Source organism: Acanthisitta chloris, unplaced genomic scaffold (genome assembly GCF_000695815.1).
Source record: "Acanthisitta chloris isolate BGI_N310 unplaced genomic scaffold, ASM69581v1 scaffold1737, whole genome shotgun sequence".
Classification (NCBI taxonomy): domain Eukaryota; kingdom Metazoa; phylum Chordata; class Aves; order Passeriformes; family Acanthisittidae; genus Acanthisitta; species Acanthisitta chloris.
Genome location: NW_008684243.1, coordinates 133,074 through 148,621, shown reverse-complemented (window position 1 = coordinate 148,621; position 15,548 = coordinate 133,074). Strand labels below are relative to the sequence as shown.

General features: G+C 40.3%; 1 protein-coding gene across 1 annotated transcript in view; it reads left to right on the top strand.

Moving 5' to 3' along the window:
- The first annotated feature begins 2,443 nt into the window (after positions 1-2,443).
- The window catches only part of LRP5 (low density lipoprotein receptor-related protein 5), a 122,540-nt gene continuing 109,435 nt past the window's right edge, over positions 2,444-15,548 (top strand). Inside the window, exon 1 of the mRNA XM_009079257.1 lies at positions 2,444-2,841. The gene's annotated coding sequence lies outside the window, so the exon portion shown is untranslated. The remainder of the gene's footprint in view (positions 2,842-15,548) is intronic.

Here is a 15,548-nt window from a genome sequence, read left to right as displayed (position 1 = left end):
ATCCATCAGCTGATTTAAATTTTCTTTTTTTATTTTAATCAGCAGAGTCTTCCTCCCAAAAGATGAATAAAGCAATCTCTTTCCTGACTTGGTGGGGAATAAAAAAGGCCATACATAATTATAACAAAAAGGCTGAATTATTATGCATGTCTTCCAGTTTATCTGAAGCTGAGTTGTAGATTCTAACTGAGGTCCTTGGCCTGCACATAAATATGTGAGCTGTTGTCAAAGATGTACTTTGCTTTGGCCATGCAGTGGCACACACTCTCCAGTGAGCATGTAGCCAGAGCCAGAGTTCAGGAAAAAGGCAATAGCATTTGGCAGGGCTGCCAACATAGCAGACCTACAACTCAAATCCATCAGCTGATTTAAATTTTCTTTATTACTTTAATCAGCATAGTCTTCCTCCCAAAAGATAAATAAAGCAGTCTCTTTCCTGACCTTGTATAAACTGTCTTCTTTTAAAAGGGTAGGAGGAATTGAATCTGAAAGATGGTATCAAGAGCTGACTCTCATATATTACGTACAGTGCATGAACTTAAAACTAAAGGTATTTATGTAACAGACTCGAAGGCACAGAAGACAAAATTACTGTTCTGTGTGTTGTTCCTTGATTGGGGTGGCAAGTGATTGGACCTCTGCTGAGTGTACATTGGAAGCAGCATCATCAAGTGAAGTGGTTGTATATGAAGCTGGGAGTCAGCAGTTGACTGGTGTAGAACTCCAGCAGCTACTGCTTGAGTTAGAAGAATTGAGGGGAGGAGTGAGAAAGGTACTGGGGTTCAAGGTGATAAACACTAGAGGCAAATTGAAGTAGCTCTTTGTTTGATGGCACAAAATCCCAACCAGACTTGGCAATCAGAGGAGAAACTGAGGGAGGTCCATTACTTCTAGCATCTAGTGGCTTTTTTGAAATACTGGCATTCTCCTTCACTGCCTGTGGCATTCACAGATGTGGCTGGTATGGTGATATCATCGTACTTGACTGCTGCCATATCTGCAGATAACTGTTTTTCTTGTTTACTGCTGGATGAAGAGGTCAGCCTGCACTTTTAGGAAAGAAGTGAAGTTGTTAACTTGGCCATCAGTCTGGTTGGTGTGGTTGGGAAGGAATATTCTGCAGCATGTTTTCTTAAGTGTCCTCTTCTGGAAGAAGCAGTTGAGCTGAATCATGTCTTTGTCTCTGTTAGAATCATGCCTCTTCCCCCCATAGTGTGTCCTTCTGAGGGTCTTTACAATCTCCCTCTGATAGAGTTTTGTATTATTCTGTGTGGGAAGCAGAGAGAGGAGTGGTAGGACTCAGACCTTCACACCTTTCTCTCACAGAGTGTGGAGGGACAGCCTCAGTTGCAAGTACAGATTTCTCTCTCTGAGTATAATGGCAGATGAGATCTGGTATGACATAACAGTAGTCTTGACTATCCTTAAATCTCTGACAGTGTTACTACTGCTCTGACAGTATGATCTGACGTGTATGTCTTACTCTCAGATCCGACTCAACAAGGTTCATTTCCTTGCCACTCATTAGTCTCTCTCCCCACCTCATTCATTTCTGTCTGTGAATGCCAGTGTCATCTGCCACAGTCCTGTCGTGGTCCAGCTGAACCTTGCACTCAAGAGATCTAGAACTTGTGCAGGTACTGCTGGAACGTCTCTATGGCTGTCATTTTACGTGTCTTTAAGCTTCCCATCCCTTTGCATCACTCATAAGTTAGCTCTTTTTTTCAAAGCCCTGTCATTCAGTACTAGGACTTCAGCTTCCACCACCTACTTAGAGCTTCAAACAGCGAGAACCTTTGTCCTTTTGTTCTGGCTGCCTCTTTGAGCTAACAGCAGTCTCCACAAACTTCCACAACCCACACCATTGTCTGCCTTCAAACTGTCTTGAATTTCTCTTTCTTTGTGGTGCAGGGGAGAAGGCAGTAGTTCTGAAACTGTCACAGTTTTTGCCATCTAGGAGGGAACTTAGTAGGAACATTTTAGGGCGTTGTGTCTAGTGCTGTTATTCTAAAAGGCATCAGAACTTGTTTCTGTGTGTTGTTACTGATTCAGCTGCTCGAACCAAGCTTTTAAACCATGAAGATTTTTTTCTGAGTTTGTTCTAATTTGTTCTGAGCTTTGGGTTATAGATTGACAGAAGGTATTGTTGAAGTTACTGTTGAAAGGTCTCGGTTTGAACGCTTAACTGTGTTGAAGATGCTGTTCATATCCCACAGGTAAAGAATTGGGCCTGCTCTTCATCTCTTTTCTACACCTTTGTCTGACATATGGGAGGAAGAGGTTTTTGGATATGGTGCATCTTTCTCTGATGTGAAACTTCTCTGTACTCCCTGCCCTGCTGATCTGGGAAAAGCAATCCTCCTCCTCTTCCACATGCACAGTCAGTGCTTTAACATCTGTAGATGCCAAGAATACTAACATGTTTTCATCTGTTTCTTCTGCAGCATCTCCCTTTCTGCTTTTTGCCAACCGGCGGGACGTTCGGCTCGTGGACGCTGGAGGCACAAAGTTGGAGTCCACTGTGGTGGTCAGTGGTTTAGAGGATGCTGCTGCGGTTGACTTCCAGTATTCACAAGGCATCGTTTTCTGGACAGATGTGAGTGAAGAAGCCATCAAGCAAACTTACATTAACCAAACTGGGAATGTGGTGCAGAATGTCATCATTTCTGGTCTGGTTTCCCCGGACGGCCTGGCGTGTGATTGGATTGGGAAAAAACTTTACTGGACGGATTCAGAAACCAATAGGATAGAAGTAGCTAATCTCAATGGAACATCTAGAAAAGTCCTCTTCTGGCAAGACCTTGATCAGCCCAGGGCAATAGCTTTGGATCCTGCTCATGGGTAAATATTAATTTAGCTTAAATGCTTAAATGGATACAATGGTGATTTATGTTGAGTTTTTACTTCTGAAAAGAAAAAATACATAGCCTTTTGCTTCATTTGACATTTTCCCAAGGTATTTTTCTCCAGGTCTGTAAGTGAAAATATGTTTGAACTTAAATATTTTGTGGCAAGAAATGGCAGCCCAGACATTGAGCCCAAACGAAAAATACAGCTGTTCTTAGGTGCCAAGCCAAATATTCAAGCAATATAATTACCTAACTTATTCCATTGCACTTCTGAAAAGTAATTAATTTTCCAAGCATTTTTTGTTATTGTTTTCTCAGTTATCTTGTCTGGTAAGTTAACTTTGATTTGATATGTGATGTCTATTTAATGTATCTAGACATCACGGTGTGTAAATCTGTATGAGGTGAAACAGGAATTCTGACTTGCTGTGCTCTGGTAAACAAAATCATGATGCTTTTAAGTGATGATGGATCACAGTGGGTACAAATCGAGGGAGGGGAAATTTAGGCTAGATATTAGGAACATCTTTTTTCCTGTGAGGGTGGTGAGACACTGGCACAGGTTGCCCAGGGAGGCTGTGGCTGCCCCAACCCTGGCAGTGTTCAAGGCCAGGCTGGATGAGCCTTGAGCAACCTGCTCTGGTGGGAGGTGTCCCTGCCCAGGGCAGGGGGTTGGGACTAGATGATCTGTAAGGTCCATTCCAACCCTCATAATCCTTCAATCATTGCAGTGATGATTGAAGATCTGCTGTGCTAGATGAACCCTCATGATAAGGAGGAAAGAGAAGTGAGATGCATTTCTTTTGTGTGCACAAATTGGCACAAGTGAGGTGATTTGCCACTAATCTGCTGCTCTTTTCACAACACTTCCTCAGACATCGCTTTATCTTCTCAGACATCACATTTTCTTCTTCTGTATTGTATATGTATGTAGGTTTCTCATCTGTAAGAAAATCTAGTGTCAGCTGAACATTTTCACTCAGTCTGGCCTCTTTACAAAGGGATGCTGAATTTATACAAGGGCTTAGGATAAGTCACAAATATCAAGTACTTTGTGATTTATCTTTCTCTGGGACGTGGACAGTTTCTTGAGAACTACCTGATTGCCAGGCCAGCAACTGTCATGCTACAGACTGGAACTTTGTCAGGTGGTTTTTGCAGTGGTTCCTGCATAAGGCTTCTCAGATGGGTGTGAGGAGTTGTGGGTGCATTTATGATTAATATGTAAAGGGCATAGAAGTACTAAATGAAACAGTGTGTACTCAAAGAAACAAAATCCTAATTTTGTTGGCATGTCAGATGCTGGAACTGCCTGTGCCCTTCAGGTAACTGTTGTAAAGGTACAGCCATCATCAGTAAAGGGAAATTGGAGTGACTTTGTTGGGCCAAAGGACTTTTCCAGAGGTGTCCTTGTCCTCTTAATCCTGCCTCCACTTCAGATGCCTTTAGGTGAAAGGAATCCTTCCCATAGCAAACGGCTGTATGGAAGTGTTTTAAGTAACTTAACAGGAATCCTGTGGTATCCTGACAGCAGATAATCTTTGCAGAATTAGTTAATGCTGAAGACTAATAGATCTAGAGTTCAGTAGTTTATTTAAAGGGGGAATATGATGTTGAGTATTTTGGGATGATACTGATAAGAGAAATCAGAATGTTGACACTTTCCATGAAATACCAATGCTGTGTTGACATCTTGCAGGTGGATGCAGTTACTTGCCTTTTGATTATTTCTTTTAGGTAGCTTAACTATTGGTCATGGCAATAATTTTGTGCCAAATTATGTGCTTTTTAACTCTCCTGTTTTAAAATATTTAAGGAATTAACTGAGGATTTATGATGGTATATTGTTTCTATACTGCAGGTAATGTGAAATCACTTTTTTTTAATTGGATTAGAACAACTGGGAGATAAAATATTGTTTGGTACAGGTCAAAAGGAGAGCATTTTTCAAATCATCAGTGGTGATGGTGAAGTTGCAGTGCTTATTCAAGTGTAATCCTTGTTTGTGTTTGGAAGAAGGAGGGATGCAGGTGTGGTTTGTTCTGTGTAACTTTGAGAGGCAGTTCTTTGCAGCAATACTCTGTGCAACATAGATGTGTAGCATTTCTTAAACATACACAAAATCAAAGAAGTGTAACAAAAGAAGACACTATTTTGGTGTGTATTGAGTATCTCACCTTGGTTTTGCCTTTCTGTAGGTCTGTAGTAGCTTATTCTTTCCTTCCTGGAGGATTTCTCTTGCATTTACTCCTCCAGGGAAGGATTGCAAGTATGAGCAGTTACTGTGGAATGGGTTAATGTAAGAAACAAGAATGATTTGCCAAAAATGTAGATGTGTGCGTACCAGCTGGTCACCTTAACACTTCTGGTGTTGATCAACAAAATTACTTAAGATGAGGAGGGAATGACAGATGATCTGACATCCTTGGGTTGCCATCATGGTTGTCCTGAACATTATTTTAGCCTACAAACTGGATTTTTTTCTTCCTGTTGGAAGCAGCAGTTTAAATGAAACACCTCTATCAGTTTTATCTTGTGATAGACATTTCTACTGGTTAACTTGTTTGATTTGTGTATTAGTCCATTGCTACAAATGAACATAAACAGTTGGTGAAAATGAATTACAAAGATAGAGCTATCCTTTGTAATTAACCAGTTCATCTCTGTTATGATCTGTTAAAATCAGCCTCCATAGAGCTGCTCTTCTGGGTAAAAGTGACAAAATCTAGTATTGAATTAAGGACAGGTTAGCTTGTATCACTATCTAATATAGTAAACTTAACTCCTTCCCCCCTAAAAATCAGACATCACATCTATTTGTGGAATAAAACATTCAAATTTACTTTGTTTTTACAACCACTTCATTTCACCTGGTAGTTCTGAAATATTTCATAGGTGCATCTATGAAGTAGTGATCACTGCATTTGATTTCAGCACAGCAGGCTCTGGGGTTGAGTTCCTGTAGAACCATTTGGTCCTTTGTCATGGGTGTTCTCTGGGGAAGGAAAGTGGATGACACTAGGAGAAAACCATTTAATACCTTTGCATTTGTCTTTTTGTTAATAAGCTTTTGTAATCATGGCTAATGCAGGTAATTACAAGTGACAGAAGAGTAAGAATTAGTGCTACAATTAGATTAGAGCTCTTGAGTAAGTTTGTAGGTTTTTTTCTGGATTAGGAAATCTGATGAAATTGAGACTAGGATTCTTAACACTGCTTGATGCAATCTTAGAGTGACTAGTCATTTGCTTTCAGTTCAGAAGAATTTCCACAGATGTGATTTTGTCCTTTTAGCAGTTTCTGCTCGAGAAACCTGGGTGGGAAGCTCAGAAAATGAGGAAGAAAACTTTATGAGGCACAGGCCAGTCAGCTTCAGTTTCTGGAAGAGAAATGGGACAAATTCACAGTTTGCAAATGCTTAGCTGTTCCTTGCAGTACCCAAACGTGAGTTTGTCAAGAATGCTGTGTCAAACAAATCGTATTTCCTTTTGTGGAGGAAATAATGTGTCCTTGTGCACATTGGTCACAACTTGTCTTCTCTTCCAGCTTAGTAAGGCCATTCTGCAGAGGTGAATGGAGGACACTGTGTTGTGGTGTTTGCAGTGAGATGTTGTGCCCAGTGTGGTGTTTGCCTAATAAATGGTTTTTGTTCTGTTTTGAGTGTGATTCTTCAAGACATAGACTAGTTTGAGAGAATAGAGAACATATTGAATATCCAGTGTTCATCTCAGGAACATTATAGGTGTAGTGACCAAGCCTTTAGTATGTGAGGGATGGACTGTGAAGTAGTGATCATTGCATTTGGCTCTGGGGTTAAGTTCCTGTAGAGTCATTTGGTCCTTTGTTCCAGGTGTTCTCTGGGGAAGGAAAGTGGATGACACTAGGAGAAAACCATTTAATATCGTTTTGTAAATAGGTTTTTGTAATCGTGGCTAATACAGGTAATTACAAGTGACAGAAGAGTAAGATTTAGTGCTGCAATTAGAGCATTTGAGTAACTTTGTGTTTATTTCTGGATTAGGAAATCAGATGAAATTGAGACTAGGATTCTTAACACTGCTTGATGCAATCTTGCAGTGACTAGTCATTTGCTTTCAGTTCAGAAGAATTTCCACAGATGTGATTTTGTCCTTTTAGCAGTTTCTGCTCGAGAAACCTGGGTGGGAAGCCCAGAAAATGAGGGAGAAAACCTCATGAGGCACAGGCCAGTCAGCTTCAGTTTCTGCAAGCAGGACATGAAATCCTATTATTCTTCCCTGAAATAAAGGATAAACTGAGCAAACAGAGGAGAATACAAAACATTTTTCTGCAAATTCTCTAGCATTTTGTTTTGAATTTTAAGCTCCCAGTCCTGGTATAGATTATGTGAAGCTGAGTTTATATAATGGAGGACATTAGGCTAAAATTCTTGGCATTGTTTTGGACAAGATTAGCATTTATGTACATTCTTGCTAGGTAGACTGTTGATGGGGGATTAAGTAGTGTTGGTGTTTTAAGCTTGAGTTTGTAGCCTTTGCATAAATATTCCTGTGTTTTTAGGATAGCAACTTCTAACAAAATTTAAGTTAGTGTATGCAAAGATTTTACTCCAGCCCAGCTGAGGAGGTAGCTCAAATTCTGTGCAGTGCAGTGCAAAGCACCTTCAAGCATTGTTTTTGAATGCATTTCAGAAGGAAGTTTTTACCATGAATGAATAGCCAAAACAAATGAGTTAATTCTCAGTCCTGTAGGGAAGGTCTCAGATCTGAACAGCCTAGAATGTGTGTGGACAAGGGTCATTAAACCCACGACGTATAAATCTCGAGGCTTGTTACCTTCAGTGTGTAACACAGGGCTCTGAGTCTGAGAAGCTGTAGCACATCTTTAATCCTGTATCTGATTTTTTTTCACTAAGTGCTTAATGAAATAGTTAGTTCACATTATTAAAGCCTCCAATGTATTAGAAGTATTTACTTTGGTTAATATTATTCTTGAATTTGTTCCTAGCTCTGTGCTGGCTGCTGTGTTACCTTCTGGAGCAAGCTTACTGTTCAAGTTTAGGCTCTATTTTCTATAGCTTGGCTTATTCAGCAGACAAGAATGCTTAAGAAGTTTCTGCTTCCTCTGTTTGCTGAAGCACAGGGAGCTGAATCAGATATCTTTGAAATGGTTACTTTGAAGAAAAATGAAAATTGGTTGCCTTAAGAAAAGTAATTGTGGATTTTTTGGTGTGTCTATAACAGCAGTTTTCTCTTGGTGCAGTCACTGGGGTTGTTGGATTTGCCATACCTGAGCTGGCCTGCTGACTCTGGTGGGGTTTGTAGAAATGATGTTCATGGAGGAGAGAAGAGCAAGGACCTTACTGTGTGCAGTTCTGGGCCCCTCAGTTCAGGAGGGACATTGAGGTGCTGGAGCAGGTCCAGAGAAGAGCAACGAGGCTGGTGAAGGGACTGGAGCACAAGTGCCATGAGGAGAGGCTGAGGGAGCTGGGGGTGTTCAGCCTGGAGAAGAGGAGGCTCAGGGGAGACCTTCTCACCCTCTGCAACTCCCTGACAGGAGGTTGGAGTCAGGAGGGGGTTGGTCTCTTCTCCCAGGCAACCAGCAGCAGGACACGAGGGCACAGACTCAAGCTCTGCCAGGGGAGGGTTAGGTCGGATATTAAGAAGAGAGATTTTATGGAGAGAGTGCTCAGGCATTGGAATGTGCTGCCCAGGGAGGTGGTGGATTCACCATCCCTGGAGGTTTTGAAGCTGAGACTGGATGTGGCACTTAGTGCCATGGTCTGGTAACCACGGTAGGGTTGGACTTGATGATCTCTGAGGTCTCTTCCAACCAAGTTGATTCTATGAGTCTATGAGTTTTGCCTTTCTGCAGAATGGCCATTTAGTTTAGAGGTTAAAACAAGTCTAATCAGGTTCTGGACAGCATTAAGAGAGCGTGTGCCATAGCCCAGCTAAACCATTGCTTCAGGTTGCTGATGGCAAGTTAGCCAAAATCTGCAAAGACTATCATTCACCTAAGGTATGTCTGGCACTGAGAAAAGGAAGGGGTTAGATGACAAATATGAGAAGTTGGATATTAAAAAATGGATATAGAAGGGACAGCTATGAAAATTAGGAAGCTTTCAGTTCAGAGCCTCAAGTTGAAAGCCTCAGACATACTTAGTTGTTAACCCAGTGTTTGCTCAGTGTCACAGCAAAACCATGAACAGACCTATAGCTGTTCCTACATAACTCACAACTGTGTTTACAGCAGCACATCAATAAAACTGCAGTGGTGTTTACTGATGATTCACCAGACCTTGGTCTCACACACCTGCGTGTCACATACTTATGGTTAAGCATGTTGGTTTTCTGTGTTGAAATTATTGGGATCTATATGCTGGAGCCTGATCTGTGTGAGCTGCAGTAGACTGAGACTTTGAATATTGGGATTCAAATGACTGTGAATGATGAAATATGTATCATGTAAGCAGCTTATCTTCAGATCTTACCTCTTTTGGGGTAGTTGAGAGGGAATACTGAATAAAATCTTGTGACTGTTGCAAATAGTGGAGAGTTAAAACATGAAACAACATGTGAGTTAAGACTGTGCTTTTTAGAAGCTCTTGCTTTAACTCAGATACATGATGAAAATGAAGAAGGTGCCCTGGTTTTGAGTGAAACAAGATTATTGCTAGCTCGAAAACTACAGATTAGTTTATATCCTGTGTGCCTCTAATTAATTGCAAGTAAAGAATTATTTTTAAGCTTTTGGTTAGCTATTTGAAACTCTGTAATGGTGTTGAATATATGAATAGTACAGTTGTTTTCTTAAAATGGAAGAAGAAAAGTATTTAACCATAAAATTGGTTAGGAGTCAGATCCAGTTTCTTGGTATGGCTGTAATTTCTGGAAGTTGGAAGGCTTTTCCTACATTGTGTGTCCAAATAGCTGCAAATAGTCTCATGCATAAGAAACTTGGAGTTCTTGTGGGAAATGTTATTTACTCTAATTTTCAGATGGGTGTCCTTGATGGTGACAGCCTTTCCTTAAATGCTTTGTCCTCTTTTGCTTATTTCTCCCTTTTCGTGCTCATAGATATGACTTAAGTCCCTAAATTGTTCAAAGATCTTTTGCTTCATTTGAGACTAGAGTTGCCTGCTCAGAGATGACAGGATAAAAGTGATTTACGTCCCCCTCACCAGCAAAAAAAATTAGTTGGGAAAGAGGTGAAAATATGTAGACTTCTTTAATAACCTTATTGAACTCATTCCCTTGTTAGCATTCTTGGTTTTTGCTACAGGTTCTGTGATTCCTCCTATCCTGAGTCCTGGAGACTGATACTCCTTTGCCCTGTACACGTTTAGTCTTATTAAGTAGTTTGAGAATTATGTTCTTGTCTTTTAAATTTCTACACAATTTTTAAAGGGAACAGAAAGAACAACAGGATGTCTTTGGTTGTCGGACTGCCAGTGTGTGTTGCAGTGGTTTCTCAGGTGAAGTCAGGAACGTAGCTCTGGTCTTGTAGCTTTGGCTCTGGGACCAAAGACATGCTGGAAGCTGGAATTCTCTTTGGTTAGGTTACTTGATGGGTGCAGTTTATAACTACACAGTGTGGAAATGATGCCATATACAACATGTTGGTCTGGCCGGACTGACACCATTCTGTTAGTCATGGGTGAGTTGCTTTGGTTTAACTCAAAACATGTTTCTAATTTTGTGTGTGTGTGTAAAATCAAGTAATAGTGTAAGCTGAGGTAAGAATTTTCCCACATAACCTGTTGAAGGTGTACTGTAGGGTTTTCTTTGTTACTGTGTTTAAAATTACAAGCATTTGGACTGCATGCCTTGACAAATTGCTCTCTGTTTTTGGAGTGTACCTTTCCCCAAACATGGAGTTAAATTGCATCAGCACACTGAAACAGATAAAATGCATTGGCTTGAGAGAATTGTTTAAGGGCAGTTGTGAGATCTGTGGGTAATAGAGCCACGAAAACCATAGTTGCATAATTGGATTACTGTTGTTCACTATGTTTGCTGGATCCTGATCTTCTGTAAGTCAGTACAAAGTATAGATATAATTTCTTGGACTGTCCTCATATATTTGAAGTCAGTGTTCATTATGGAGAGAGGAAAAAAATCTAGGTTTGACTTCAGGTAGACATGAGAGTCATGAGCGGGTGTAGCTCACAAGCTGATGAAAAGACTTCAACAGTTCATTCTGCACTCTTTGATACCTTGAATTTTGAGTGTCTGAAGTGTGTCTTAAAATGGGTTGAATGTAGTGAGATTTGGACTATTTTTCCCTTTCATAAAATAAATCACATTTCGTGAAAGAAGAAGGGGACCTGGGGTCAGTGAACTGCGTATGAGCCAGCACTATGCCCTTGCTATAAAGAAAGCCAACAGCATCCTGGGCTTCATTAGAAGGAGAATTGCCAGCAGATCAGGGGAGATGAACCTCCCCCTCTACTCAATGCTGGTGAAACGACCCCTGGAGTACTGTGTGCAGTTCTGGGCTCCCCAGCACGAGAGAGACATGGACATGTTGGTGTGAGCCTTACAAAAGGTCACAAAGATCATTAAGGGACTGGGTCATTCACCATAGAAGGCAGGGCTGATTGAGTTGGGATGGGTTACCCTGGAAGACAGAAGGCTCAGAAGACAAGACAGAAGGCTCAGGGGATCTTAGCAATGTGTATAAATATGTGATGTGAAGGAGTAAAAACACTGGAGCTAGACTTTTAAGTGGTATCCAATGAAAGGACCTAGAGGCAATAAGCACAAACTGAAGTAGAGAAAATTCTGCATAAATGAAAGAAAATACTCTGCTGAGAGGGTGATGGGTCACAGGAACAGGTGGCCCAGAGAGGTTGTGGAGTGGGATCTTAGCAATGTGTATAAATATGTGATGTGAAGGAGTAAAAACACTGGAGCTAGACTTTTAAGTGGTATCCAATGAAAGGACCTAGAGGCAATAAGCACAAACTGAAGTAGAGAAAATTCTGCATAAATGAAAGAAAATACTCTGCTGAGAGGGTGATGGGTCACAGGAACAGGTGGCCCAGAGAGGTTGTGGAGTGTCCAACCTTAGAGGTTCTCTGAATGTGACTGGATGAGTTGTTTTTCTGTTTTCTGTAGTTTTTACATATGAATGTGCTCAACAGCCTTTTAGAGGGAGAAGTGCATAAGACACAAAGCATGTGCAACTCCTTTTTTCCCCCCCAGGAAATCCTACCAGTGCAGTTTCTTTTTCTCAACTTATCAGATGTATTTGCAGTAATATTGCATTCCAACTTGAAAATTCTCTTCCTAACCCCATTGAGTAGTGTTGCAAGTATCTCCTTACTGCTGCCCTCCGGCTTAATGTGTTTGGAAATCTTCTTAAATCCCTCACTCCAAGGATTTTTCAGCTTCACGCTGTCATGTTACCTGGCTTTTTAAGAGACTGTTGAAGTTAGATTGAATGTTTGTTTAGCTTTGAGAAATCACTAGAGTGTCTTACTCCTTTCCATATGGGTGAGCAGGGAAAGATGTGCTCTTTCCTTGCAAGCACGTCAATAATATTTGAGCATCCATTGGTTGACTAACAATTTTGCCTTTTCTCTTTGTTGTCAGTTGCCAAATAGTATATGTATATGTATGTATGTATACTATACAATGTATGTATAATGTGTATATTTTAAAGAAATAAATTAGTTAGAATAAAAGACCCAATGGGAAAACTGTAGTGGAGGAGGGTGATTCTCGAGGTTTGTTTGCTTTGCTTTAAATACATGTCTTTGAATCCGCTGTGATTACTTGTGATGGTTACCTGCTGTGGCATATTTTTGGGTGCGATGTAATGTGTTTTGTCAAGAGCATCCAGGTCTCAAAATTCAGTGCTAAAAAAAAAAAAAAAAAAAAACCAAAAAAAAAAAACCAAAAAAAAAAAAAAAAAGAAAAGAAAAGAAGGTAATTTGAGTAAGTGATTTGCAGCTTAATGCTATGCAAGATAGCCATTCTTTTCTCCTCTGTAAACAATTGGGGCTATTTGCTTTCACAGTGGAGTTTTTGTAGCTTTAAAGGTGGGATGGGGGAAGTAAGCTCTAAATGTGCAGGAATCTAAACTTCATAGCAATTTCCTGTAAACTCCTGTTTTGTGCCATGGGCTTGTATAAGTTCGAGAACATTGTTGAAATTGGAGAAGTTTGTGCTGATTTATATCATCTGTACAACTGGCTGCTTTTGTGTAAGCAGGTTATGTAAGGTTTGGCAACTGTACTGCATTTTGGGAGATGGAAAAAGTGTTTGGGCAGTGTTGGCTGCTTTTTATTATGTCTGTGATACCTTCCAGCTCAGATGGCTTTGAGGGCATGGCCGTGATTTCTAGTCTTTGCAAAAATGATGACAAGAGACACGAAGCCCCAGGAAATAAGAAATGACCTGCAGCTTTAAAACTGGGGGGAAATGTGGTCTTTATCCTGGTTTTCCTCCTGCACCTGGGATTTTAAAATGAGTTAAGCTGGGAAAAAAACCCAAACCAAAACAAACCACTGGGGTGCAGTTTGCCAACTTCAGAATCTGTTTGTTTTTGCAAGGTGGCTTTCAGGCCTGTTCTTCTGACAGGGCTGAAGCATCATTTAAACCCTGATTCAGTGTGGTAGTTTCTATGCCAAATCCCAGCGATTTGACTGCAGTTGAACTGCATTTGTTTAACTAATTTCTGACTAGAAAGCTCAGTGTCTTAGCTTGCAGCTAGTGTTCTTACTGCTGGAGCAGTGAGTGAGTTTTATGAGCTCTGTTGAGCCTGGCACTGGAGGCAACTGGAGGATGGACTGTCAGTGTTGTGTGTTCTGCAGTGTACCTTTGCATCGTGTCTTTGATGCAGCTTTGGCTTCTGCTCTGCTTTGTTGTGCTAGTTTCATTGGTGTAGCAAAATGCAGTGCAGTTTAGGGACAGAACTGGTGCAAGTCCTGTGAAATTGTTATTGTGTGTTAGTCTCTTCTCTCCCCTGCCCTTCCTTCCTTTTTGCCTTGAAAGTCTGGAATGAAGGTTAAAAAAGGGGAGAAGACACTAAAGCACCTCTGAAGAACTGAGTAAAACAACCCAGGGGTTTGTCTGAGGTTTGTTTTTTGTTCAGGCCTTCTGTAGTGCTGTTTGGTTGGGGTTTTTTTAAAGAGTACTGATTTGTGATAGCTGCTTAGTGGTGATTTTGCTCACAATGGCTTTTTTTTTTCTTGCTTTAATTAGCCCTTTAGGAATTCATGTTTCCAGTTTTATTTTCTAGCCTCAGTGCCGTTCCACTTGTATTGACCTGTTGCTATCCAAGCGAGATACAAAACTCCTCAGATGCCAAATCTCAGTCCCAAAATGTGATCGATCTAATGTGTACGGAAATACTGGGTTTGATATTTTTAGCTTCTTACAATTGTTATGTGTATGCCTTGGCCCCAGGGGTATTTTAAACTGTGTAATTTACATTTAAAAATACCTCCACCACCACCGAAATCATCCAAACAAAAACTACCCAAATACTTGCCTTAGGCTCTTCATTAGTATTCAGTGTGCAGCTTTTCAACTGGCTTCCAAAACAGGGAGGCATAATAGCCCAGGTAGTGCTGGACCCAGATTCTTTGCATACTCTACTTATTTTCCTGAAGTGTTAGCTGGGTTAAGTATCCTTTTCCTTTTTTTTTTTTTTTTTTTTTTTTTTTTTTTTTTTTTTTTTTTTTTAAATGATGAAAGGGATTGTTAAGGTCCTGGACACTAGCAAAACAAAAATCCCAGTCTTTACCCATCATCTGTCCCAGAAACATGGATGGTATCTAGACTGTTTGAAAGCATTTGGTTTTTATTGAGATCAATAAGAGATATGGACTCTAAAAAACAAACCTTTGTTTTTTCCTTCTACAGAAATAATAAATATATCAGCTACCACTCCAGGCTACTGAATGAAGGTTAATTTAAATCAGATTGAATTAAATCAGTTCCCCACACGGAAGCTGTTGTGGCAAGCAGACTGATTTCTTTCTCTGAGAAACCACTTGGAGCTTTTTTTATGTGTTCTCCCCCTGTTCATAAAGCTCTAATCAAACATATCTTCTCTTTGTGTAAGAATTGGTCCTGTGTACTGGGGACATTTGGAAGATGAAAAGTGTAATGGCTACTACTGGACATTATCAAAATCCTTAATTTCTCTGCTGTTTTTCCTGTATGGCTCTTTCTGTGATGAAACCAGCTAGTGCAAGCAGATTTCAGTGCTTTTGATGGAAGACTTATTTTCTTAATCAGGTCCATGGGTCATTTCAAGGGTAGGTAGCTCTCTCTAATCACATCAAGGAAGCTCCCCCTACTCCCAAAGTTTTTTCTTGTTGCTGTTCCAGTGGTTTCAGTGCTGCTTTACCTGGGCTTGTGTCATTCTTTCCATAATAACTATGGATGGGGTTTTTTTTCTCTAGGATTTGTAACTTGCCCAAAAAAATTTCTGTCGGGCTTGTGTCATTCTTTCCATAATAACTATGGATGGTTTTTTTTTCTCTAGGATTTATAACTTGCCCAAAAAAATTTCTGTTGGCAGCTGACTCTCAGTGTATGGGTCTGTGATTCTGTGTCTCAGCCAGGACAGTTTGTACTTAATTTGGTTTGAAGTAGCTTTGTCACTCAAAATAGAGGAGGGCAAAAAAGAGGAAAGCTTGTCACCATTCTTTCCATAATAACTATGGATGGTTTTTTTTTCTCTAGGATTTATAACTTGCCC